We start from the raw sequence: 23023 nt of genomic DNA, 5'->3' as shown, positions 1-23023 counted from the left end.
TTTTAGGTAAAAATGGTGTTTGTGCATGAAGTGGTTAGTTTAGCTTGTAACTCCAAGGCTGTGTTTCCTGGGGAAAGTGCCCGCCCTTCAGCATGCAGCAGCAGAAAGAGAAGGGTGCATGTTCTCTTAGCAAAGTGAGTTTTTATGCTTGAGCAAACACATTCTTGTATAAAACTGGCAAATTTTCTTTTGTCTTTTCTTCTCTCCCCCAAGTTCATGATGATGCAGACTGCAATGGTTGCCAGTCAGTCCTAATTCATGATCAGACACCAGGGGTCTTCCCCCTTTACCTATGCATCATCAGTGCCAATATCAACACAGAAAAAAGTGCCAGGTATTAGTGTTATTGTAAAAGTCAGTTTTGACCTTGAGGACTGCATGAGATGGCTTCAGAGGCCCCGGGAGTGTGTGGAGCACACTTTGAGAACCATTCTGCAAAGGGGAGAGACTCCCCCAGAAAAGAGGAGTGCGTCTTGGTGGGGTACTGTAGGGAAAATGAGCCCTGCTCTTTCCTAAGCCAGGGTCCATGACTCTGACTTGCCCCCATCACTAGATGAGAGGAGCATTTTTATTTCAAACAACAAAAAAAATCACCTCTTCTTCTGTACAATGAAGAAAAGGTCCTTCACACTGTGAAGCAGACACTGTCAAAGTCCTTTTCCTGTGTCATTCTATCTTCATCCTTTATTTTTGCCAATACTGGAGTTTGAACTCAGGGCTTCACACTTATGAGGCAGGTGCTCTACGACCTGAACTACACCTTCAGTCTTTTTTGCTCTGTTGGGGTTTTTTTCCCCTTTGGAAATTGGCTCTCAATTTTTGTCCAGGCCAAACTGAACCACAATCCTCATATTTTAAGCTTCGCACTGTGTCTAGGATGACAGGTATACACAACCATGCCCTCCCTTTTTTCTGTTTAGATGGGGTTTCACAAACTTTTTTTGCCCCTGCTGGCTAGACCTTCAATCCTCCTGTTCTCATCCTCCCAAGTAGCTAGGATTCACCAAGTGGCTAGGTGAGTCACCTGTGCCATCTTCCTTTTTTTTTTTTTGATGCTATACTCCAATTTCAAATATTTTAAAGAAAATATGTATATCTTATTACAATTTTTGGTTGTTCAGAATTGTATTATGTTGAGTTATACTAAACAATTAATGTAACACTAATTGTGTTAGTTAGCATTCTGTCACTAGAACAAAATACCTGAGACAATCAATTTATCAAGAGAAAAGGTTTATTCTGCTCACGCTTTGGAGGGTCCATCCATGGTCAGTGGTCTCACTGCTTTGGGCCTGTGGGAAGGCAGCACATCATGGTAGGAGCATGTACTGAAGCCAGACTGCTTGCCACAGTGTCTGCTCAGAGAGAAAAAAGAAAGAGAAAGATGCCAGGGTCCCACAATTCCCTATTAGTGCCACCATGGGGACCAAGCCTTTAGCACATGGCACTTTGGAGGACACTGAAGATCAAACTGTAGCAATACAATGACACCATTACTTCTCAAAGTACCCTGTCATAATGAGAGAGACATTTAGGAAGACTTTTCTAGGCAGAGATAAATTTAAATCATCCCACCAATGGCACTTTCTACCCCTTTTAATATTCCAATACTTTCTCTGAGTGTACACAAAAATTATTAATTATGTTTGCCAAGCAATTATAAAGCATCAACTCCATGTCTCCAGAAAAGTATCTGTAACTTCTTTTTACAATAAGGTGATTAGTCATTTTAATGATACCATCCACTGGGACTTTGCACTTGTGAAAAATCTTAATCTGTCTTAATTTCCCCTTTGTGAACTGGGGTAACTAGGTGACCACAGGTGGATTAAGAGAAGTATCTAGAGAAGTCATCTGTCTTAGCATATTCAGAACGGAGATCCTGCCAGGACAAGTGCGTGGCCTGTCCTCTGACTTTCCGCATGGTGGGGAAGCGCTGGACCTTCGCCACCGCCTGGCTTCCCTCGCGTGGTGCTGTCCAGCTTCCTCTGCTGGCGGCGGACAGTGGTTCAGAGCTGGGCTGCTCGGTGGCACGAGTGAGGTGCCCACGTGGGACTCCCGAGGGGGAGGAGCTGAGTACGGGGGGGTGGGGGCAGCAAACCGTCTCATCTCCCTCTGGAAACGTGGAGCAAGTTCCATGGAGCAAGTCAGCACTTGGTTTGCTGAACTTCGGAGCAGCTTGGGCTGCCACTGTCACCAGCTCCCCATGCTCTGCTCTGTGACCTGGCTCTTGCAATGTATTGTCTGTCTGCCTTAATGTCCCCTCTGTGAACTGGGGTCGCCAGGGGGCTGCAGGTGGATTAAGGTCATTGAGGCACAGTCAGTAATTGGGGGAGGAACTCAGTGCATGTGCAGAATACTTTAGGCACAGTGTTCTGAGCCAGGGGTCTGCGAAGAAGTCAAGGTTCCAGAAAGTCACATCTCCATGTTCATACACAGTGACCAGCGCAGAGGTCAGCAATGAAACGGGTCCTTAACTGAACTGGCACTCAGACCCAGGTCTTGTTTCCTGGTGGGGTTCTCTGACCACAGTAACCACCCAGTGTGCTATGGTTTAAGGTTTCCTTTGATTGCCACCGTGAAAGTATTGGGAGTGACACCTTCCAAGGTGACAGAGACCTGTGGGCCCTGCCCTCTCACCATGATGGCGAGACTGGGCTCCTAGTCACAGGAGTGGGCTCCTGAAAAGAATGGTGAACTTGGAGCCCCTTTCTCTCTCTGTCTCACACTTGCTTTCTTGCCCTTCTGCCCTGTAATGACCCAGCAGGAAGGCCCTCACCAGAAGCCAGCCCTCACCTTGACATTGGACTTCCCGGCCTCCAAAACTGACTTTTCTCTACACATTGCTCAGCCTGTGGTATTCTTTGTTTGTTTGTTGTTTTTATTGTTGTGCTGGGTGGGGTACATTGTGGCATTTACAAAAGTTCTTACAATGTATCAAATAAGTCATTCTTGAATTCACTCCTCCATCACTTTCCTTTATCCCCACTCCCCCATTCCTGGAATAGTTTCAACAGGGCTCAGTTTCCCTTTTACATACATGAGTACACAGTATCTGCACCACAGTAACGGCAGAAAACTGACTAAAACATGGAGCTGAGTTCAAGTCATTGTAATCTCTACCCCAAATGCTACCCAGCCCACACCCACACAAGCTTCTAGTTCCTCCTTCCACAAAACCTATCCCACAGCCCTTGGTTTGAATTTTAAAATATCTGTGAACTTCCTATCCAAAGAACACACAGTTCCTGTCGTGTTCAGTGGCTGGCAACAGCTCATTTGGTTTGAAAAATGCAAAAATCCCATAATCTGGGCCATATGTCATTCTGCTTCTTCTGTAGGAGCAAAAGAGAAGGGCGAGACCCGAAGCATTGGGGGGAGCCCCTGGTTGTGCAATTATTTTGCAACTCCTGGGTGGAGCTCAAACACGTGAGCTCAGCTTGAAATCCAACACTAAGGGAAAAGACCATTTTTAGTCATAACCAGTATGATGACATCTTTACAACTGGAACTGACATGGCCTGTGTTCCCTGTGCTGTAACTGCCCCTTCCCTGCCTCCCAAAGTCATGTTCAGAAGGCAAAGAGGCCCAGGATCGCCGAATCTGCCTCCTGCCAACTGGTTCCATGACTCTGGCTTTAGAACTGGGACTTGACTGGGGACCATGTGGTATGGCGTCAGAAGTGTGGATTCGTGAGGGCCAGTGGCCTGGGTCGGTTGGAGGACTAGGCATGGCAGTGGGAGTCAGCAACAAATGACAAATAAAAAATGAGCTCTCGAGCTGGAGAGATTGGTGTCAGGTGTGGTCACCTCTGTGTGAAGCCCGCGCTGAGAGACACCTTGCAACTTACCAGTAAGCTCCGCCCACCTTGGTGTGGGAATAGCAAGAAGGTAATTAGTGATTGTGAAACGTGGCACCATTTCAAAGGGCACTTTCATCTGTCACCCACTTACACCTCCGTGCCACCTGGGAGGTAGGTTTTACTATGTCCATTTTGCAGACATGAAAACTGAGGCTCATTACAGGTGAAACCCCTGTAATGAAATTGGGGAGCCTGATACTGTCCCCTCAGTGACCCCTGATGCACTGGGCCTGAAGGGCCCACTGTGGCCTGGGGCAGTAGGTGAGGGGCCCAGTGGTCTGGAGTGCAGAGCCACCTCCGGGACTGGGTGTCCACACATCCTCTCGGGGATCCAGGTTGCCAACCCCTTGCCCTCTGTCCCTGGTGATGACTGAAAAGACAGCAGTACTCTGACCTTCCCACTCTTGGGAGGAAGCTTCTCTTCCATCCTCCTAAGAAATCGACATTCCATCTTCAATTCTCGGGTCCTGGGCAGGCCAGGGCTTCTGTCCTCTCCAGCTATGCTTGAACCCCAGAACAGATCCCATGGTGCCGCCCAAGTTCAACTTTCCTTCATCCATCTTGTATTCACCCCACCCAGAGAGCACTTCCAAGCAGGTATGAAGTGTCAGCCACTGGGATGGGGAGGGCAGCCATGAGCCCCTTACGGTAGACACTTGGGGCCCCACGCGGCAGCTCTGTCTGGGGCTGGAGTCAAAATAACCAGTTTCTCCAGCACAGAATGTGTCTGCAGTGGTAGTGCAACACAAGGCGCAAGGAGTCAGCCCATCTAGGTGCTGGGACAGGGGTGGGGCGTCCACAGCTGTGCTGAAATGTCTGCTCGTGGCTGGGACACACATGCCATGTGTGCACACACCCACGCACTCACAAGTATGCACTGCACAGTCTCACGCCAGTGCACACTTCATCAGCCCATCACAGTCATCTCTGCTCTTCCTTCCTTGAGTCCCACCTCCCATGCCTTGTCCTCTGCATCAGATCCCAGGGCCACCATAGCAAAGTGCCCCTGACTGGGAACTTAACCCACAGCCAGTTTCTAAGGCTGGAAGGAAGTCTGAGACAGAGGTACCAGCAGGTTCCTAAGGCCGCCCTCTCTGGCTCATAGACAGCCTCCTCCTCAGCCTCCTCACGTCATCCTCCATTCACGGTGTCTGTGCCCAAGGGTCTCCTTTGCTCACTGCGCAAACCCACCCAGCGCCTCTGTCTCCAGATTTGCTCTCACCGAGGCACTGGCTGTTAGAATTTGACATGAGGTTGAGCCGACCCAACTCAGCCTATCTATCCCCAATGCTAGGCAGGTTAATTTCAGGTTAATCTCAGCAGAAGTGAACTCTGGAGCCCCCAGTCATAGAAGTGAACTTGGATCAGTTACAAAGTCAAGGGCAACTTACTAAAAATTATAATTTTAAGGCAGCATTTTTAAATGTAGATACGTTAATATCACTCCTGCAAATACATTTTACATTTCCCCCCAATCCTTTGTTGTCATTGTTTTGAGATAGGGTTTTACTATGTAGCCCAGGCTGGCCTTGAACTTGAAATCCTCCTGCTTCCGCCTCCCAGGTACTAGAATTACAGAAGGGTGTCACCAAGCCAGGCCTCCCCCAACACTTCTGTTCTGTATTTTATATATATAGTTAAATGAACTCTCCATTGTTACTTTTAAACACCATGCAAATTTGAGACCAAGAGACACAAAACAGAAAGACTCTTCCTGCACGTCTTATGCTGTTTTTACAAATCTATACAAGTAACTTAATGTTTACCTGAGTAAATTTTGTTTTTAAAAATATTGCAAAAACTTAAAAAAAACATGTCATTAAGTTGCCTAATATTTTTTCAGTTTAACCCTAAATTCAAAGATTAGTTTCTGTAAATTTACACTTGGCAACTGTTTCTTGGTTTGGTTTCTGTTTCTTCGCAACACCGGGAGGGGACTTTCACATACTCGGCAAAGCTCCACCGACCCCTGACTACGTCCCCAGCCCCAATTTCTTGCTCTGTATCTTCTTCTTAATTATTGTATTTTTATATTGTATTTCTTAATTATTGTAGTGTATTCTTAATTATTAATGTTTTGTACTTAAACACATCTAAATTTTAGAGTCACTAAGAAATTTACCTCTGTTTACAAATTTACCTGCAAGCACACACACAACCACAATGTAAACGGAGCCCTTCTTGTTATGACAGTACCTTTGCCTATTTTGAGAGAGTCAAAATTTCTTTTTAACTTTTAAAAAATTAAACTAATGAAGAAATGAAAAAGAAAAAAATGTGTGCACAATTTGAATGAACAGAAACACACAGACTTTATATACAGGACAGGTGCCTGCTGTATGGGACAGGATTCCAGCAAGAAGTTCTCACTTCAGATGCGGCAGGTGGAAAGGCTGAGGAGGGCAGTTCTGGGGAGTGCACGGGGAAGGGGTGGAGCCCTGAAGGTGGCAACGGGGGGGCCATTCCCACCCTGAGCCTCAGCGAAGAGCAGGAGGTGGTGTCATCCTAGCCCAGTGACAACTGCTAAAGGTTGGACCAAACTGCTTCCCCTCCCCCTCCTGCCCTCCCATGGACAACTGGTGCCCAGCAGCCACCAGGCAAAGGGCCTGGCTGTGCAAGCCGAAGGAGCCACTCTGTAGGGCACATGGACCAGAAAAGGCACAGAAGTCACGCAGAGAAGACTGAGCATGCTAGGGTCCCCTACTGGAGTGTGTGGTCCTGCAGCTCTTCTCCTCCATCGGTGAGTAGGCATCCACTGAGGTTCCTCTGGGCCTTAGCTCTGTTCCCAGGTATGGGCTACAGTGATGGTGAGAACAGCCCTGGGAGGTCTGAGAACCCCAGAGCTCACTTTCCATTGGGGGAAGTCAGGTAATGGTGACAACAGACAAACCATGGTCACACGCACTCTGCAGATACTCCCAACAAGCTGATGGGGCAGCAGGGCTGATGGAGAACACCCGGGAGGTGACATGGAGCCTCTGTTCCACTTGAGGTGTAAGGAGAGAAGCAGGCAGCCTGGGAGGCAGGGCTAGAACACTGCAGGCCACACTACAGGTGAACACGGGGAAGGGAGCAGAGACAATGGGGGAGAGGAGGATGCTGACAGGTGAGCAGGCCCAGTCACAGATGTGACCAGGGCACAGTGTGACCATTCAGGGAAGGGCTTAGCCCTGAAGAAGTGTTTTGGGTGAAGGCGACACGGAAGGCCATATGTTCTGTACTCCCCATAGAGGCAAGGGAATGTGAGATGGGGAGAGGGGTGGGATTTTGGTGAGGGATCTGATGGGGGGAGTCTGGCCCTGGTGATCATCATGGAGGTGGACAAATGGAGACAGCTCAGGACTGCTTGCATGTTTCTAGGACAGAAAAGAAGGGTAAAGGAGATGCATGTGTTTTCTAACAACACCTCGTGTGGGCTCTCATTGTTTTCAGCAAACCTAGCAGAATCTCTGTAGGGAAACCCAGAGAAGAGCCAGCTGTGAGTGCGTTTCTGCCAGGACAGCCTGCTTGCCCAGAGAGGCCAGCTGGGGCGGGCTCATCTCTCCTGATTTCCATGGGGTTCCCTGATACCCAAGGCTCGTGACCAGGTGGCCCCACAGAAAGGTCTCCGGGAGGCACAGGCAGGTGGGTGTTCCCAGGTGTGGTGTGCATGTACCTGACCCCAGCCAATCTGATGCGTCTCACTGAGAGAGTCACAAGTCCCCTCTGCCACAGTGCACAGCCACTGAACAGGAGGACTCATGAGCTGGGAGTACCCCCGAATGGGGACAGTCCCCATCGCTGGGCTGCGCCTGGCTCTGTAACTGTTCCTGCAGGCAGCTGGGGATGGTGAGAGCATCAGGGCAGGCTCCTGGGGGAGGCAGCCCTGAGATGAAGTCAGGGTGAGGAGGAGTTCTCTCCGTGTTTGTCAGGGTGTGAAACACATTTGGATCACTTGGAGATCTTGTCACCGAGCAGATTCTGATTCACCAGGTTCTGGGGGGCTGAGACCCTGCCTTGCTCCCAGCAGACGTGGATGGTGAGGTTGTATAGATGATGATTATGGGGCAGAAGACAGGGGAAGAGGAAGGGACGGGGTGTTTCTGGTCCAGACAGCACAGGCAGACGTGGGGCCCAGACAGCTAGGTCTGGGTGACGGAGGTTCTGAGCCACAGGGATCTGGAGCCAGGGACTCAGGAGGGCAGGAGAGCCGATGCTTAATTCAGGCAGGACACTTGCTGTCAACCATCCTCTCCATTGCTGCTATTGACCATGGAGGATCCTCTTCCCTGGACACTTCTTTTTTTTAGTGGTACTGGGGCTAGAACTCAGAGTCTTGAACTTGCTAGGCTGGTGCTCTATCACTTGAGCCACACCTTCAGCCCTTTTCACATTTACTTTTTAAATGGGGTCTTGCTTTATGCCTGGGCTGGTCTGGACCCTGATCCTCATATTTGTGTTTCCCTGAGTAGCTGGGGGTGCCACAATGCCCGGTTTACTGGTTAAGATGGGGTCTCTTGAACTTTTTGCCTGGCCTTGAATCACAACCCTCCCAATCTCAACCTCCTGAGTAGTTAGGAATACAGGCATGAGCCACCACAGCCCCCATGGACTCTTCCTTTTTCAGAGGCTCACAGAGGACCTCAGGCTGGAAGCTGCCCTGGGGAGGCCAGCTAGGGAGCACCCACCCTGCTCCACCCAGAAACAGTGTGGAGGGAACAGAGCTGTTTAGAAAGAATGACCTGAAGATAAAGTCAATGACTTCAAACTACAAACCAACTCGTGCGCTTCATGAGCTCATTGTCCCATGAGTGGGATGCTGATAGCTCAACCGCCCATGCGTCTTAGTGGACACACCAATATACAGCGTACATCTAAGTGTTTGGTCACAAAAGTGCCCTTTTTCCCCTTTGGGGTTGAATCATATGTGTATTTCTCATTGAGCCCTTTAACCATGTGCGTGTACACACATATATATCTTTTCTATATATAGTTTTATAATGCATCACAAAATCTACGTTCTTTCTCATTTCAAGCTGCAAAAATTCTCAGTCACCTCTGACCACTGTGCCAGGAGAAGGAAAGATGGTAAAACTCCTGTCTGGACTTTTTCAAGGGACGTGTGATGGCTAGACTTTTCTTTTTCACTCATTCTTTCATCCAGGATTTATTAAGCTCCTTCTTTGTGCCAAGCAGATTTGGGGACACCGCTGGGAACAAGACAGAGAAGGGCTCAGCCTCCAAGAGCAAAACTTGACCCAGAGCGGTTGGTGACCGAGGCTGTGACAGAGACAGTCCTCCACCAACCTGCGTCTTCTGTACCATTGCTGGGAGCCAGGGAGGGAGTCGGCCTCAGCACAGCATGCTCAGGAAACTTCTAAAGGCAGCGATTGTTAGAACAGAAGACAGAACTGAAAGAATCACATAGTCAAAGGAATGATGAAAAAAAAAAACAGTAAAGACAAGCCACAAAAGGACAGCCACCTCTGGCCAGCTCAGCACAGCCTCCAAGACAGTTCTTGACAGAAGCCTCTGCCTGCCCCTGATGGCCCAGGGACATCCCCAAAAGACACCACCTGAGGCTCCCCACCTGCCATCCTGAGCCCAGGCCTCCCCATCCTCAGCTGTGGGTCTGGCTGGAGGCCCTTTTGTCAAAGCCAGTGGCACAGGTTTGACACTCAGCAAGTGATGTATCAGTCTTCCTTACAGGATTGCCATACAAATGAGAAGTGTTGTGACCAACCTATAAATTCTCCAAGGGTGGCTGTCATCACCAGAGTGAACCATAGTCAAACCTGGGGCAAAAGGAAAATCCAGAAATACAGCCCTCTGCTCCAAAGTGTTGCTATGTTGTCTCAGATTACATTAATTTTGATTGTTACAAAATAATGCATTCAAAGATCTATCTTGAATGCTGAGATTTTTGGAACAGATTTTGTTTTTGTTTTAGTAAAACATATAGTGTATAGAACACAAAACTGACCATTTCAGTCACTTTTAAGAGCTCAGTACAGTGGCGGTGAGCACGTTCTCAGTGTTGTGCAGCAGTTACCTCCCTCTCCAGAACATTCTCACCTTCCCAAACTTGAAATCCTCACCCGTTCCACATTGACTTCCAAACACTCCTTTTTGACTGCTCTAGGTACCTCGTGTAAGTGGACTCATGCAGTATTAATTTTTTAGAGTAATGTTTGCACTCTGTAGCATGTGTAAGAAATCCATCCTTTTAAAAGACTGTACAGTTAGACCACAGTTTTTTTTGAGACAGTCTCACTAATTAACCCAGGCTGTCCTTGAACTCATGCTCCTCTTGTCTCAGCCTCCCGAGTGCTGGGATTACAAGCATGCATCACCACCCAGCATGATCACATTTTGTCTATCCATTCAGTGTTGGGGTCATGGCTAAGATTGGGCTATCGTGAACATTGGCGGCCTTTTGATGACATGTTCAGAAGGGAAGTGACTAAGTCACACCAGCTATGTCATTTCTAATCTGCCAGTGGGGCACAGCCTTGTTAGCACTTGCTGTTCCCCATTTCTAGTTTTGTTTGCTTTTTGTTTCATAATGGCCATCCTCATAGGTGTATGGGGCACCCCTTTAGTTTTGTGGCAGGAGTTAGTGCATCATTCACAGATTAGGACTCTCCCTGTGGAAGCCCAAGAGGGTTCCCTGTGAGTCCACATGGACTGACTGGCTCTGTAGGTGTCGGCTGTGTCCATGGACACAGTGGACAATCCCACACAGACAGGACTGGAGTCCTTTGGGGCAGGTCCTCAACACTTAGAAAACCCACATCCTAGGTTGGGTCACTCTCTCCCCATTGGCTGGCTCAGCCTGGCACAAGTGGAGAAGGCTGCTTTCTAGCAAAGAGGACCACCCACGGAGCATATTGTCCCAGCCTCCCAAGGCAGGGTCCCCAACACTCCAGTGTCATACAGCCTGGGATGGTGTGGGCTGCAGGCTTCCATGAGACCCTGCTGTGGCAGTATCTAAGTGGAGAAACCCCTCTCTCCCCAGTACTCTGGGTGACATTCCCACACACATGTGACTTGTTACCCTTGGCTCACGGGGTAAGGTTGTGTTGTGTGTCACTTGTTTTCCCATGTAGGGAGCCTTGACCAATCGTCAGGGAGACCGTGACCACGGACTCTGAGTTCTAAGGCCCTGCCTGGCCTGCACAGGGTCAGAAAGACTCTGCGTTAAGCAAGAAATGACACTCAAATGACCATCAAGTTGGCTTCACTTCTCACATCTCTGCACATAGACTTCCTGGAGTTCTGCCCCATCGAGTTCACACAGCAATCAGCCAGTGCCTATAGGGAGGGGCCTGAGGAGTCCAAAGAGTAGGAGAAGGCCTCGGCTTGTGTGTCCAAAAGGACAAAGAAGGGGTCAAGGCTTTGTCCCTAGAGGTCACCTGAGTATAAACAATGTGCCAGGCAGAACTTGGGAAGACTGCATGTTTGATGGTGCTCAGAGGACCCTCTGGCATCCCCCTGTAGGGATGCTGAAGGGACGTGGGTGTGAGTTTGGACAACGCCAGCACTTGCATCTGCCCTAGGGGACAAGAGGGAGAAGCTGGGCTCCAGGTGTTACTGAAATGACTTGACTATCTGGAAACACTCCATCTGGGCACCAGTCAAAAAGCAATCCTAGAAAAGCAATTAAGAGGTTTCAGAGATAATTAAGTTACAAGGAGGAAAAGTTTACTTGGGGTCAGGCTGCATCCCATGACCCATTGGTTCTCTTGCTTTGGGTCTGTGGCAAGGACACAGTTGACACACCATGATGAAAGCACATGACAGAGCAAAAGCTCTCACCTCGTGGCAGAGAAGTGAACTAGAAGGGAGGGGACCGGGCCCCACCTTCCCTTCAGTGGCCCTCCTCCATGACCTAGGACTGCCACATTCAAAGTTTCCACTGCCTCCCAGTAGAGCTTCCTGTGACTAAGCTGTGACCACATGGACCTTTGTGGGACAATGACGATCTGAACCATGGCACCAGATTCACTCTAGTGCTTAGGAAAGCTATGAAACCAAAAAGGAAACCCGAAGCCCATGTGTTCCCCGGAAACCCCATTCCCTATTTCCACCCTCCCCAGGGGTAAGTGATGTTACAAATTCTGTGCTCTGTATGCCCACACATAGCAATGGTGGTAACAGCAGCTGGATTTGTTGATCTCTTCCTACTTGCTGCCCCCATCCTGAGAACAAGGTGGTCATTGTGGTCCCAACTTTACAGAAAAGTCCATCGAGGCACAGGCCATTAACTTGGGAAGGTCACGCAACCTGTGAGTGACCAGGATGCCACCCCAGGCCAGTGAACATCAGAGCCCGTGTTCTTCACCCCCAGCAAAGTGTGTTTTTATACTTTCATCACCTATGTGTGTCTCCATGGGCCAATGGACCAACAAACAGAAAGTGCCAGAACTTGTTTTGTATTTTAAATGACTTTTTAAAAAAATAATATTATCCTGCTTGTGTTCTCCTGCAGCTGGGTCATTTTGTTCTGTCATGCATACTGGTGGCCAGGCCTGCTCTGTGCTCTGTGTGCCCGGGTGACCAGCCTCTCACTGGTTCTCTGAGGTCTGTGTGTGGTCCACAGTTGAGGAACAGATCAGATTCATGGGGCTGGTGAGGCCAGAACAGGTGTGAGCGCACATCCATGGAGGAGCAAAGACCGCGCGCGTCCCCCTCTCTTTGATCTGCCGTGTTTGGTCTTGGTCTCTGTTTGTCTCCCCTCCTCTCATTCCTCCTGGTCCCTGCTTCTCTCTCTCTCCCTTTCCTTTCCCGCCTCCTGTCCTCTTTTCCTCCTTCCCTTCTCTTGCCATCCCAGTCCTCATAGCTTGAGCCTTTGCCCATTGGGCACAGAGATGCTTGAACTCTCCCTGGCCTGGAGCCCTTGCACGTGTACATGTGGACACGCTCACTTACCCCAGGAAGAAGACTGCTCCGTGCTCTCCATGAAAGGTCAAGGTGAGCAAATGCTTTGCTTATCTCTCTGTGGTTGGTTTCCACTTCTGTGTGGCATGAAGCTAATATTTTCAGGGAACCCTGCTGATGCTCAATTCAGGGAAAGGAGCTACAAAGAGGAGTCAGGGAGGCTGAGGATGTGTCAGGGGGTGGAAAGGGAAGGAAGAAACTTCAGCATCTCCCAGTGTGGTGAAGGGCAGAGAAAGGAGGTTTATTACACGGCTGGGACAGTGTGGGAAGAGGCAGGGTCAGCACTCAAGCCCATCTTCAGCCATCCTCGGGTGCAGACAGGAAGCTTTAGGCTTAAATAGACAAAGATTAGAGCAGCAGGTGAAAGGTAAGCACGCTGATTAACAGTCCTGGTCTGTAGTCTGGTTGATCATATTGAGGGGTTTTGGAGAACCATCCCTTGAGGGGAGTGATCTGGTGATTCCTCCTGTTCCAGGTCACCATCACAGGTCATCGTCCTCATTTGGGGTGGCCGGTCCTGCAAGGCTTTGCTTCTCCTCCTTGGGGGCAGTTCTGACTGTCTTATAAAGATGTCATCCATCAGTCCTGCCCTTCCTGGATTTTAAGGTGGCCGCAGGGAAAATAAAAACAGATACAAAATGGAGGCAGGAGTGCCAAGCCTTTCTCCTGCTTTCAGTTAATTCATGGGCCCAAGTCAGGAGCCAGTGCTTTTCAGCAAAAGCAGCTTTTAAGTACCTGTTCTACCTTGAAGAATCACTTCTCTGCATTTTGTGGCAGCACCCAGCCTGGGGCCCCAGGATATATAGGGTTGTAGGAACGTGCCTCTCTTCCCTGATGCAAGCCACACGAAATATTCTAGATGTCACAGGAGAATTCCACCACTTGGCTTCTTCTTGTGGTTCTGCTAAGAAACAGGTGTTAAGTGGCAGGCTTTTCAGCAGGTAATTTTCTCCCAGGAACTCTCTTTATTTTCCTGGACATGAAGTTCAGAGATTCTCCAGTCTCACAGAGGAATCCGTGGGAGGAATACTTCTTAAAATTCCAGAACCAGAGGGAATCTGCAGGGCACAGCCGGAAGGCCTGTGTAACCAGTAGCGGCCTGGAGGCTGCAGGTGCAAAGGGACTTGGTGAGCTTGGTGGTGTCTGTTAGGAAGCATTTCCGGTCTTCTGACTTGTGCGGCTGTGAGTGCGTTGGGGTCTTTCCAGACTCTCTTTCTGCTATCAGATGGTTCTTCCTCCATCCCCGTTGGGGGCTGTTCTCAAAGTCCGGTAATTGAAGCCTGATGTTGGGCCCCGCTGCATCTTTGCTCCTTCTTGAGCCTTCTGGGAACTGCTGTCCTCATCCTGGGATGATCACCAACCCCACAGTGCAGGTGAGCATGAGACCCTGTAGATGTGGGTTTTGCTTCTGAAATCAGAGGCACCAAGAATCCTGAAGTCCTGGGTACCTGCAGTTGCCTTGTCCTCTTTGAAGCTCTGTGGGAGGACTGGGCCTCTGTGGGAAAGCTGCAGAGCTAAAAGACAGAGAAAGACAGAATCCTCATATCACCCATGATCCTGGATCCAGCTCTTCCTGAAGCCGCATCTCTTAGCCTTATAAATTACACAAGCCAATGTGCCACCTTGGAGCCATAAGCCAGTCTCGTCTGAGTTTCCACCAGACAGAATCCCATTGGTTTAATTTACAATACTTCTACCAATGAGCAAAGTCTGTCTTAAGTCAGACTTAAGTCAGTCTGTCAGTCAGTCTTAAGTCAAGTCTGTGACTCTGTCCAGTATCATAAAGCCCTTTACAGGCCCTTCCTCCCACAGAGGACGCAGTAACAAGCTCCCGCTGTGACAGTTGACCAGGCTTCTCCTCTTGGGTCACCCACTGTTTGTTGCCCAGCCATGTGGGAATGGGACTGTTTTGTGCTGCTTCCAGACTTTCCCAGGCAACACAGAGGGGTCAAGTTGAGGACTCAGCCATGGCCTCAGGCCGTCAGGACCAGGATGTCTCCTCTGGGAGCAGATCCGGAGCCCACGTCTGAGCCCTGTGTGCAGAGACCACCTCCCTCCCAGGATGCTTCTGCAAAGGAGACACTGCACCCTGGGGACATCTCCCCGAGCTTCCCGAGGGCTGAGGCTGGAAGGGAACGAACACAGCCAGCAGGTGCCCAAGGCATCCTCAGCACAGAGGGAAGAGGCCCAGCAGAAGCTCTGGGCAGTGCCAGGGGAAGAGGAGCCCAATCCAACTGACCACAGGGCCCTCCCGTCACCCCAGTGTCACTCCCCTCCACGTTCCTCCCCAAAACCTGTCATCAGACACTCCCTCATCACTTTTAATGGTGGCCAATTTGAGGCTGGTTTATCTTTGAACAATCTCTCCTGTTAGGATGCAGGAAACTAAGTAGATTCAAGCAACACCTGAACTCTGTTCTCAGCTTCTAGAACATCACGATGACAATACTGATTCTTGAAGGCTCTGCCACCAGTTGGTGTAAAACCCCATTGAGAGCTCTCACCTGGCATGGAGGTGAAGCCCAAGAAGACTGTGTGTTGCTGTGATTGGAGCCGTCCAGCAAGTCCAGCACCCATCACTAGAGTGGCACACAGCATGATCCTTCCTGGAAGTCACCTGGCACCCCTTCCTTCAAGCACACACCTTTCCTAACCCTCCAGAGCTGCTGCCTCACTGGACCCTGGGCCATCAGGTTAGGAGGGGAGGCTGCGGCCGACTCTGGAATAATACAGGTGCGTGGGCAGGGATAGGACTTCAGGGGAGGCAGCTGGAGAATCATAGAAAGGAAGGATCACCATAGCAACCAGCTCTGCAGCCCTATCCTCTCCTGCACTTGGTCCAGACCTCCTCCTCCCAGCGCATGGCCGAAGCCTCACCCTGCCACATGGCTACAAGTCTCTGCAGATTCGCAGGTAGGTGTTAGGAATTATCAGTCAGGGCCTGGCTTCTGAGCTAGGGCTCACCACATCTCCCCCAATCCACGCCCTCCCAGAGCCTCACTTGTGTGCCTGTTTGCAAACAGGGTCTTTGCATATATAATTAGTTAGGGCAAGGTCACATAGGATTAGAGTGGCCCTACATCCAGTGACTGGTATCCTTATAAAGAGAGCAGCGCCTCAGAGACACACAGGGAAGGAGTCATGGGGAACAGATTGGAGCAATGCAGCCACAAGCCACACCCAGAAGCTGGAGAGTGGCCCTCTGCCTGAGAGGTCCTAGGGGGCCCCTGCCCACCCCTTGAGCTCAGACTTCTGACACCCAGATCTGGGGGCCAATAAGTTTCTACAGTTCAAAGCTGTCAGGATGCTTGGCTTTACTACAGCAGCAGCAGGAAACTCATACAGAGCCACACACACTTCCAATACAGACATTGCAAAACCTGGAAGCCAGAATCTGCCCAACCTGGACCTGTGAATAAAAGGCACATCTGTGTGTGACTGGGATCCGCTCTCTGTGTTTTGAAGAAGGCAGAGCTAATAGGAAAACAGCACGGAAAAAATTGAACCCTTCTGTTAGATACTTACTGTAGAAGTCACCTTCTAGGGAATGTCCTGGAATGACACAAAAGCACCGTGAACTGGAGTGATGACACTGTCGCCGCTGTTTGAACTTGGGAGGAATTCTGCAAGGTGCAGGGTGGAAGCACCAGGTGTGCCTGGCTGGCCCAGTCTGCACAGGGTGGCAGGAGGGAGGGGGAAAGGCAGACAGCTGCTCCTGCCATCACTACTTCCTTCATTCTGTGTTGGGGAAGGGGATGGAGACTACAGGGCTCCTCTCCTCTCCTACAGTGAGTGCAGAGATAGCTTTAAGTCAAACACTCCTGGAAAAGCCATTTTGGGACCAGCTGATGCTCTGTACCACATGTACTGAGTACTTAGGGTGAATAGCGTTACGGGTGTGCTGTGACGAGGGCAGGTACAGGACATTTCTGATGTGGCTCCATCTGTTGGACCCAGAATCCCAGTCAAGTGTGAGTCAGAAAGTAGAGTGCCATACTCAGAGAGGCAGATCTGCTACTCTTTGGTTTGGAGACAACAGGGTGGCCGTGTCTCTTTGCCCATTCATGGCTGTGACTCTACATCTGCCAGCATCTGTGGCTGCTGACGTGGGGAGGCTCCACTGTCTGTGGTGTGATGGGGCAAGTGTGGGGCCACCAAGAAATCCATCCTCATCCTGGTGCTGTCTTCCTGGACAATCAGTGGGATAGGCTGACGCTGTGAAGGACACATCTTCTGTCACATCCACTCTGAGCAAACAGAAAATGCTCTCTGTTGCACCAGGATGAAGAAGTCATGTCCAGGCAGTGACATCAGCCTGGGTCATGGGTCTCCTTACTAGATGTTCTGTTAAACATCAACCCATCAGAGACCAGAGCAGGGGACCGTGGAAACCACACTTAGTCCCCTCAGCTTTGAGACGGAATCAGTTACTGGGCTGGACTTTAAACAAGTGCAGAAATAAATTCTGAAATTTATTTCATTAGAGCACAAAATATTAACGGTTTGAATTCTAGTTAAACATGGCTCTGGAATATCCACTGCCAGCATGGGTTCAAGTTCAAAAGGATCCACGGCCTTTTTTATGTGTGTACTTTTGTTCCTCACGGAGGTCTAACTTGTACCTCCTACTATGACTGCTCAGATCGCAGAAGTCACTTCCCACAGAAGAACCAGGGCAAGAACCATGGTGTCCTGAGCCTTGGAAGGTTCCCTGCCGTTCCTTCTCTGTCTTTATGGACCTCGATATTCTGACTGTCATGGGCTAGTTAACCTCACACAGATGGAGTAGTACAGCTTGGATTCTCTAGAACTTGTTTTCTGTAAAAACTTACTCTGCTTACTTGTAGCAAAGGCTCGTTTGTAAAATTACGATGTGCAATGCCATTGTGCATATAGTACAGTTTATTTAATCCGTTCCTCCATCCATGGAGGAAACACATCTTGGCTGTGTTGTATTATAAACACAGGTGCCAGGACCCTTTGTGTCTCTTGCTGGCCGTGGCCTGCGTTTCTCCTGAGAGTTTTCCCAGGAGTTGCTGGGCCATGGAGATGAGCACAGATAGCCGTAGTTGACACGGCCAAGCCGGTGTCAAAGTGAACCATTTGCACTGCAGCCATCAGAGCCCCAGGGCTCCATGACTCCCACCGCTGCTGACACTGTGTTGTCCGGCTTTTTAATTTCAGCCATTCCAAAGGGCGATGATGGCTTCTTGCTGCGGGTCTGATTTGCACTTTCCTTTTGGTTAATATGTCAGTGGTTGTCAGTTCCCTGGATCTTCTGTTGCAGGGACAGACAGATTGTCCTTTGAAAGATCTGAGAGTGAGAACCCCTGGCTTTGCAGATCAGGTGCTGTGTCCCAACGATCAGACCCAGTGTGGCCGAGAAAAGTGGCCATAGACCACATGTGGGCGGTTGGGCGAGCCTGTGCTCCCCCCAGCTTATTAAGGCCCCAGTGATGATGACTTGATTTTTAGTCCTCAGTTATCCCTCCTGTTCTACTGTAAAGAGCCCGGTCCAGACTTGTGGCTACTGTTCCACCAGGTGGTCTTTCTTCTCATCGATCTGAATAAGTTCTAAGTTCAGAATCCCAGTGTTGTATTCTGAATCACTTAACATGCTTTGGAAATTAAACCAAGCATGATAAAGGCCACAGCTCTGCCCTTGATGTTTCCTGAAAGCTGAGGTTTCCATTCTCACTAGTAGCCTCTTCCTGACACTCGATTGGGCCCAAGTGCAATGCCTCCTGCCGTCTTCACCAGAGGACAGTGACAGCAAAGCCTAGCTCTGCGTTCCTCTGTGCCTCTTGGTGCCTCACCTGTCAGGACGGCCAAGTGAAGAACACCTTGACTTTGAGCACAGGCATGGTTTCCAAAAAGCACTTAGTGTTGACGATGTGTGCACCATTGTGAATCTGTGGAACTGATGGGAATGTTCCAGTCCTTCAGAACTTGGAGCTGGTAAGAACTCCTTTGCCATTCTCAGACAAATGATTTTCAGACCCGGCATCTGCTGATGGTGCATTGAGGGGAAATTACCCAACTTTTTGTTGCTTCACCAGCAAAGTGAGCATTGACTTTTCATTGCAAAAGCTTTTGTCGTGTATTAGCTTCCCAAGGGAGCAAAAGCCAGGAACATTGGGGTGCCAGGAACATGGTGAAGGCTTGGCCTGACATCTCATTTGGGTGAATGTATCATCACATCTTGCAGGAAGGACACTGAGGCACAGAGAGGTCAAATGACTTTATAAAGATCAGGGATGAGATTGTTAATTGACCAAACCACAAATGTTCCAAAGTCCTCACTCCTCCCCACTGGTCTGCACTCACATTTGCCTTGCACGTGAGGATGAGGTGGGAAGCACGTCACTGAGCCTGTCAAATCCCCTAGCAGGTCAGACAAAGCTCCAAGTCTGGAGGGAGTCAGAGGTTTCCTCCCTCAGAGACCCCAAGAAGCTGGCAGCAAAGTCGGGTGAGTGCCCAAATCTTCTAAGTCCGAGTTTTCTCATATATTCTTTTCTTTATTTGTACAATTTGGCTGTACTCTATCAGCCATAATGTTCACTGAAAAATTCAGCAACTTATTTTATTTCTTTAACCACTTTTATACCTAGTGTGTATAATAGCATTGAGCAACGGAGATGGCCCATCTGTTGAAAACAGGTAAGTGGTTTAATTATGTCCTGGAAAACCTTTTTTCATCTTTTAAAAGTTCATTAATTTTATTATGAAATGCAAAAACTAGAACTAAAAATTAATCAACAATGGCGGATAACATTTGGAAAAACCATTGTGTATTTTTCCAAACATACAAGGTTTCCTTCAAGAAATGTTTTATATTGACATAATAATTGTGCATTTTGACGGTGCGAAATTCGACACACGTATGCAATGCACAATGATCAAATCTGGGTAACTGACACTTCTACCTCCTTAAATGTTTGTCATTTCTTCCTATTGGGAACTTTTGGGCTCCTCACTTCTAGTTCTCTATAAAACATAATATTTGTAGCTATAGTCTGTTTCATACAACTATATACAGACTATATATATATATAGTCTGTATGTAGACTGCTTCATAGAACACTAGGGCTTATCTCTCCTGTGTAATCGTATTTTAGTCCCCACCCTCCCTTCCCTCTCCAGCCCCCCCCCCACCCTTCATGGACTCCAGTGACCACTGTCCCCCCCACTTCTATGAAGCAAAATCTTTGGCTTCCACACATGAGTGAGAACATGCCATCCTTATCTTTCTCTGCCTAGCTTAGTTGCTGAGATGTCCTCCAGGCTCCTCCATGTGCAAGGAGATCTGGTACTGTCCCCATCCAGGTCCTCCCTCTCACATCTGCAGTCACACCAGAGGGTGGATGGACACCCAACCAAACATCAGCCGAGACCCAAGGCCAACAGGAAGCTCCTCCCCCAGGGCCTGTTTTCCTGAGCAGGGCTGAAATCGGTGAACACACGGTAGTTTGTTTCCTTAATAGAGCTCTGTCACAAAGAGATTTATCAAAGGATGGGGAAATCTGTTTGTTTCATCCAACTTGGATCTAGAATGCCAAGTATCTTTCAAATCTCCAAATATTTCCAAATATACAGCTCCTTAGAAATGCAGGAAAGCTGTTCTCAGCCTTAAATGTGGGACTTGTCAACCCTTGCATTGTTTATTCTTGTGCAATTAGCAGCAGCATTTCTGAAAAAAGGACTTTGCGGACTGATAAATCTATTTGTGGCATTTTCCTAGCAGCATTTTGCTTCCTTAGGCATGCTCTCATTTCATGGTTTATGGGAAGTTTGGGTAAACAGAACTCTTCTGAGTAATTAGCATCCAATCAGGCCACACTTGCGTCTGTGTGAGTCAAGCCTCTTTTTTCCAACCTCTGGGAAGAATTAAATAGGTCAAGCCTCTGTTTACAAAGCAGGGCCCAATACTGACTGCCGGGAGCATGTTTTAAGTTCTTCCTAGTAGCTGAATGACTGAAAGAAACCACCCAGTAGTTTCTGGCTTGTCCCTCTGCTAGTGAAAGGGGCAGGACCGATTGCCCAGTGATCCAGGTCCTTCCTCTGTCTTTGAATCTCTCTGGCTATACAACAGTAGAGCTATTTCTCCTGGCCTTGCATCCCCCCACCCTCCAACCCCTCTTCCCTACCCTTCACGTCTTCCAGTGACCACTGTCCTCCCCACTTCTATGAAGCAAGTTCTTTGGCTTCCACAGCTCACCAGTGCCACCAGGAAGCTGCATCCTGACACAGAAGAAAGGCCACAGGCCTGCCCTGTGAGGGAAAGGTCACGACACTGTCCTTCCCATCCTCATCCCTATCTCTAATGACACCTGGAGTGAGAGCCTCCCACTGACGTGTTTTTGGGCCTGACTCATTTTCCTCAACTTTATAACACAGCCATTTTTGAGCAGTTGTTCCTCAGTGTGTTCAGGGTATTGGTTTCAGGACCTCCACAGATACTAGAATCCAAGGATGCACAAGTCTTTGCAGAAAATGTCACTGCATGCATATCTTCCTGTGTATACATATATTTTTGGGGGTTTTTGGTAGTATGGGATTTGAACTCAGGGCCTTGGGCTTGCTGGGAAAACACTCTACCACTTCAGCCACATCCCAGCCCTTTTTGTTTGAGTAATTTTTCAGATGGGATCTTGCTAACTTTTTGCCCAGATTACCCTCAGTTGCCGATCCTCCTACCTGTGCCTCCTGTGTAAGTGGAATCACAGGTGTGTATGACCACACTTCACTTTTTGGTTGAAAGGGATTTTTCTTGGCTATTTTTTGTCTGCAGTTGGTTAAACCCAAAGATGTAGATCCTGCAGGAACGGATGGCCAAGTATATGCAGAAAAGGTGAAAGAAGACACTAGGAGCATTTGCATATTAGCTACTTAAATTCAACAATCGCCAGCATTTCATGCGTTATTTGAAAGTGAATTACACTTTAAATATTTCTGCACTAATCTCCTTAGGATAAAATATTTCCTAATGCAAACAGTAACATTAAAACAAAGAAGTGATTTCATTTGGAGTTATTGAAGGAGTTGGAACAAAATTTGTCATGGTGTGACCTTGTCAACTCGTAACGCCTATAGGATCTGTACTGATGCATCTCAGTACCGATGCGGTCGTGGGGTCTCCTCTTTCTAAATAAGCCTACTTAAACAGTTAGCAACTTTGTTGATTTTTTTTCCCCCAAAGAACCAGATGTGGGTTTCCTGTACATTATTATTGTTATTACTTGGTTTTAGTTTTTACTGGGGTTTGAACTCAAGGCCTTATGCTTGCTAGGCAGGTACTCTGTCCACTTGAGCCACTCCACCAGCCCTTTTTTGTGATTTTTTAGACAGATTCTCACAGACTATTTGGCTGGGCTGGCTTTGAACCACAATCCTCCTCATCTCTGCCTCCTGAGTAGCTAGGATTACAGGCATGAGCCACCAGCACTCAAAGATGACTGTTTTTACATTTATTATTTCCTTCTTCCTATTTTTACATTTAATTTGCCTTAATTTTTTTCTTTATCAGCCTTTTTGGGTAGAACTTAAATTTTTTTTCTTAACTGTAATCTATAAATTTTAATATGTTGCGTCTTTATTCTTATTTAGTTCATGATACTTTTAATCCTTCTTGTGACTTTTCTTTGACCCATGGGTTACTTAAAAGTATCTTGTTTAACCTTCCCATATTTTGGGGATTTTCTGCATTCTTCTGTTGTTGACTTACTAAATCTGTTGTGGGCTGAACAGAAACTGCATGAATTCCATCCTTTCAAATTCTCTGAGGCTCGTTCTTTGGCAGCGCACGGTCCGCCCTGGTGCACTTGGAGAGAACGAATATTCTTTTGCTGTGGTGGAGATGCACTTGCATCTGTTAGTCAACCTGGTAAAAGGTGTTATTCCAGTCTGTCATGTCTTCGTTGAGTTTCTGTTTACTTGTTCTACAACTATTAAAAAACTGCAGAAATCTCCAACTACAGTTGTTGATTTGCCTGTATTTATTTTGGATCTAACAGTTTTTGCTGCATTTCTGTGTATGTGTGTGAATTAGGGTCATTGCATCTGTGATGAATTGACCCTCCATCAGTGTGTCATGTCCTTTGTCATTCTGTCCACACTGTATATTGAAATCTCCTTTCTCTGATGCTATTTATTTAGTATTGCTTGAGTGGTGCATCACATCCAGCTTTTACCACTACCTATCTTTGTTGTCCCATTGGAAGTTGGATTTGTGTAGATCAATAT

The 23023-nt window shown here is 48.2% G+C and overlaps 2 long non-coding RNA genes across 2 annotated transcripts in view; one reads left to right on the top strand and one right to left on the bottom strand.

Annotated features, from left to right (window-relative positions):
* Positions 1-1242: 1242 nt before the first annotated feature.
* Positions 1243-23023, bottom strand: part of LOC141423187 (uncharacterized) — a 54893-nt gene continuing 33112 nt past the window's right edge. Inside the window, exons 2-3 of the long non-coding RNA XR_012447840.1 lie at positions 12773-14295; positions 1243-1355 (exon numbers count right to left, since the gene is read on the bottom strand). This is a non-coding gene — a long non-coding RNA (uncharacterized lncRNA). The remainder of the gene's footprint in view (positions 1356-12772; positions 14296-23023) is intronic.
* LOC141423185 (uncharacterized) overlaps positions 19074-23023 on the top strand; it is a 42291-nt gene continuing 38341 nt past the window's right edge. The window contains exons 1-2 of the long non-coding RNA XR_012447838.1: positions 19074-19250; positions 19393-19441. This is a non-coding gene — a long non-coding RNA (uncharacterized lncRNA). The remainder of the gene's footprint in view (positions 19251-19392; positions 19442-23023) is intronic.

The sequence above is a fragment of the Castor canadensis genome, chromosome 5 (assembly GCF_047511655.1).
Source record: "Castor canadensis chromosome 5, mCasCan1.hap1v2, whole genome shotgun sequence".
Lineage (NCBI taxonomy): Eukaryota > Metazoa > Chordata > Mammalia > Rodentia > Castoridae > Castor > Castor canadensis.
The sequence above is the reverse complement of the archived record's forward strand: the minus strand, read 5'-3'. Positions and strand labels throughout refer to the sequence as shown.